Below are 4511 nucleotides of genomic sequence, written 5' to 3'. Positions count from 1 at the left end.
TAGGAAAAGGGCTCCAGGTCGCGCTTTCATTGGCTCAGCTCCCCATCACGGCTTGCCGCAGAGCCTTCTGGGTATGTGTATTTCCCGGGCGGCTACTCCCCGCCCCTCCCCTCCATCTGGGCGCCGGTCCTTCCTGACTTAGGCGACGGAGGCCAGGGGACAACATGCGGGTGCACCGGGAAATGGAGTTCCTGGGCTGCTATGAGGTCGCGTGGGGTCGCTGGCAATTAAAGCGGCCTCTGAGGGCAGTCTTGGTCAAGTGCCAGAAACAGAGATCTGTTATTACAGACTCTAAGAAGCACAGGAAATTCCCAAAGGCCGCACAACCAAAGGGACATACCATAGTATTTGTTAAAAAATAAAATTCAGCCAAGGAGTTTTGAAGATCTAATTGGCTTTATTAAACATCTTATCAGCCAGGGAAAGCATGCAGATGCATTTTCCTTTGGAGGATGGAGAAGGCCCGTGTGGCAGATTCCTTCATGGGTGCTGATCAGGAAATTCCTGACTGGTTAAGACTACACTTCTGGGGGAAGTGGAAATTGCGATTAGATTAGGTATTAAGTAAGCCCCAGTTTGGGGACTTAGCCTGAATGACAATATTTAGGGCCTGTGGTTTTCTTTTTTTTTTTTTCTAAGATTTTATTTATTTGCTAGAGAGAGCGAGCGTGGGCGAGAGAGAGTGAGTGAGTGAGAGTACAAGAAGGGGGAGCTGCAGCCAGAGGGAGAAGAAGCAGGCTCCCTGCTGAGCAGGGAGCCCCGATGCAGGACTCGATCCCAGGGCCCTGGGATCATGACCTGAGCCGAAGGCAGCCGCTTAACCGACTGAGCCACCCAGGCGTCCCCCTCTGGTTTTCTAAACTCCATAATAACACTCAGCATCCACTCATAGCTCTCCACTTACCTTGTTGCTTGCCAAATACATGTTGACTGAAGTTTTGGAGGCTGTTTTATGACCTTCAATATGCTAGGTCAGGGACAAGAAAGAAAAGACCCTAGGGTGCCTGGGTGGCTCAGTTGGTTAAGCAACTGCCTTCGGCTCGGGTCATGATCCTGGAGTCCCTGGATCGAGCCCCGCATCGGGCTCCCTGCTCAGCGAGGAGCCTGCTTCTCCCTCTGACTCTGCGGGGAGCCTGCCTCCCCCTGCTTGTGTTCCCTCTCTCGCTGTGTCTCTCTCTGTCAAATAAATAAATAAAATCTTTAAATAAATAAAATAAAAATAAAACTGCCGGTTATCTTGTGAGCAAAAGATGGGTTTATTCGAGAACAGCTCAGAATTGTAACCTGATACAAGCAATCTTTGGCAAAGTCATAGGCAAGTCTGAAGAACAAAGATGAGTATCTGTCTTTTATAGAGGAAGGGATTTGGGTGGGCTGTTATAAACTAAAGGTCCATTGGACTAAACTGGGAGTTGTAAGTTTAGTGGATTCTCATTGGCTGGGCTGTTGCAGGTGGGGGTGGAGGAAGAAATGTTTCTTCCTCCTGATGGGATAGTAAAGTAGAATGGACTTCCCTTGTCCACCTTTACTCTTCCTCTTGGGTCTGCAATTGCTAACTAGTGCTGGGAGGCCCCTGCTGGCCTCCTGAATCCATTCTAAATGAGATTTTCCTTTATTAATTTTCACGCATTTAAGAATCTGAAACCTATCTGAAAATGAGAGCAGCTTATCGCATGGGATTTTCCTGCCAAGGTAGTGTGTGCCCTTCAATCATAGAAGCCTGCCCTGTCTAAAGGTAATATAGATACTCCTGCTTCTTTTGGTGTTTACATGGTATATTTTTCTCCATCCATTTACTTTTTTTTTTTTTAAGATTTTTTAAAATTTATTTATCTGAGAGAGAATGGGAGACAGAGAGCACGAGAGGGGGAGGATCAGAGGGAGAAGCAGACTCCCCGCTGAGCAGGGAGCCCGATGCGGGACTCGATCCTGGGACTCCAGGATCATGACCGGAGCCGAAGGCAGTCGCTCAACCAACTGAGCCACCCAGGCGCCCCCCATCCATTTACTTGTAATCTATCTAGATATGTCTTTATATTTAAAGTGGGTTTCGGGACGCCTGGGTGGCTCAGATGGTTAAGCGTCTGCCTTCGGCTCAGGTCATGATCCCAGGGTCCTGGGATCGAGCCCGGCATCGGGCTCCCTGCTCGGCGGGGAGCCTGCTTCTCCCTCTCCCTCTACTGTTCTCCCTGCTTGTGCTCTCTCGCTCTCTCTGTCAAATAAATAAATAAAATCTTTAAAAAAATAAATAAATAAAATAAAGTGGGTTTCTTGTAGATGACATGTAATTGGGTCTTGTGTTTTGATCCACTCTAACAGCCTTCCTTTAGATTGCATTTATTTATTTTTTATTTTTTTTAAAGAGTTTATTTATTTGACAGAGAGAGAGACACAGCGAGAGAGGGAACACAAGCAGGGGGAGTGGGAGAGGGAGAAGCAGGCCTCCCGCCGAGCAGGGAGCCCGATGCGGGACTCGATCCCAGGACCCTGGGACCATGACCTGAGCCGAAGGCAGTCGCTTAACCAACTGAGCCACGCCAGGCGCCCCTAGATTGCATTTAGACATTCAAAGTAATTAATGATATAGTTGGATTACTAATCTACCACATTGGTTATTGTTTTCTATTTATTGCCCTTGTAATTTGTTCCTGTTTTTGTCCTCCACCCTTTTCCTCCCTTTTGTAGTTTTAACTGAGCATTTTACAGATTCCATTTTCTCTCCTTTTTACCATTACAGTTATACTTCCTTTTTTTTTTAAATTTTGTTTAGGTGGTTGCTGCTTACAGGCACAGTATATATCTACAGCTAATCCAAATCCACTTTCAAGTAACGCTACCATTTCACAGGTAGTGTGTGTACCTTAATATAACAAAATAATACTACTTCCTCTGTCTCATTCCTTGTATCGTTGCTGTTATTCATTTCACATATATATATTTGCACACATACATACTCAAGTACAGTGTTGCTATTATTTTTTGACAAACTAATGTGTTAGATCAGTTAAGAATAAGACAAATAAGTTCTTATTTTACCTTCACTTATTCCTTTTTTGATGCTTTTTCTTTCTCTGTAGATCTGAGCTTCTGAGCTATGTCATTTTCCTTTTCTCTAAAGAACTTTTTTTTTACATTTCTTGCAAGGCAGGTCTACTAGCAACAAATTCTCTCCATTTTTGTTTTCCTGAGAAATTATTTCTCCTTCACTTTTGAAAGGATAATTTCACAGAGTATAGGCTTCTAGGTTGGCGGAGTTTTTCTGTCAACATTTGAAATATTTCCCTTCACTCTTCTTGTTTGGATGGTTTCTGAAAAATTGGATGTCATTATCTTTGCTCTTCCAGAGGTGAAGTGTTTCCTTCCTCTGACTTCTTTCAGGGTTTTTGTTTTTGTTTTTTTCATCTCTGATTATCTGTAGTTTGAAAATGATATGCCTAGGTGTAGTTTTTTCTTTTAGCGTCTTTTCTGCTTGGTGTTCTCTGAGCTTCCTGGATTGGTACCTGAATGTTTAAATTTGGGTAAATTGGGGGAAAAATCTCAGTCACTATTGTTTCAAACCTTTCTTCTGTTCCTTTCTCTCTTTCATTTTCTTCTGGTATTGCCATTATTCATGTTACACTTTTCCAGTTGTTCCATAGTCCTTAGATATTCTATTTTTTTTTTTTAGTATATTTTCTGTATGTTTGCTTTTCAGTTTTGACCATTTCTATTGAAATACCCTCAAGCTCAAGATTCTTTTCTCAGCAATGTCTAGTCTACCAATAAGCCCATCAAAGGCATTTTTCATTTTTATTAGTGTTTTTGATCTGTTACTTTTTTTTCCCCTCAGAATTTCAATCTCTTTGCTTACATTACCGATCTGTTCTTGCATGCTGTATGCTTTATCCATCAGAGCCCTTATCATCTTAATGACAGTTTTTTAAATTCCTGGTCTGATACTTCCAACATCCCTGCCTTGTGTGAGTCTGATTCTGATGCTTGCTCTGTTTCTTCAAATTTTGTTTTTAGCCTTTTAGTATGTGTTGTAATTTTTTCTTAATACTTGGACATGAGGCACTGGTAAAATAAACTGCTATAAATAGACTTTTCACAACGTGGTAGTAACTGGTGGTAAGTTATGAGAGGAAGCATACTATAGGACTACAATTAGGACTTTCAGTAAACCTTTGCTTCTGGGCTATGAATTTCATACATTTTTCCCAGTTCCAGCACCCCCACGTAAGTGGGACAAGATGGCTAGAGTGGCCTGCATTGGGGTATTTCCCAGGCTCTGAAAAGTCCCCAGCTGATTCTTCTGAGAGCAGTCCTTGTTAAGAACAGAATGTTCTGATGTATTTCAAATTCCCAAAAGTATGATGATTTATGTTCTCCTACCATAGCACTGGGGTTTGTGGAGGAGCGTCAGCTCCTGGGTTTCCTTCATTCTCTGTTCCTCTGTTGGACTAATTTGGGGAACAGCAGTTTGTCCTGCCACCTCACTTGTCTTACAGACCTAAGAAGAGTTGTTGATT

The sequence above is a fragment of the Mirounga angustirostris genome, unplaced genomic scaffold (genome assembly GCF_029215605.1).
Source record: "Mirounga angustirostris isolate CCGP_5_RB_7025 unplaced genomic scaffold, mMirAng1.0.hap1 SCAF_16, whole genome shotgun sequence".
NCBI lineage: Eukaryota > Metazoa > Chordata > Mammalia > Carnivora > Phocidae > Mirounga > Mirounga angustirostris.
The sequence above is the reverse complement of the archived record's forward strand: the minus strand, read 5'-3'. Positions refer to the sequence as shown.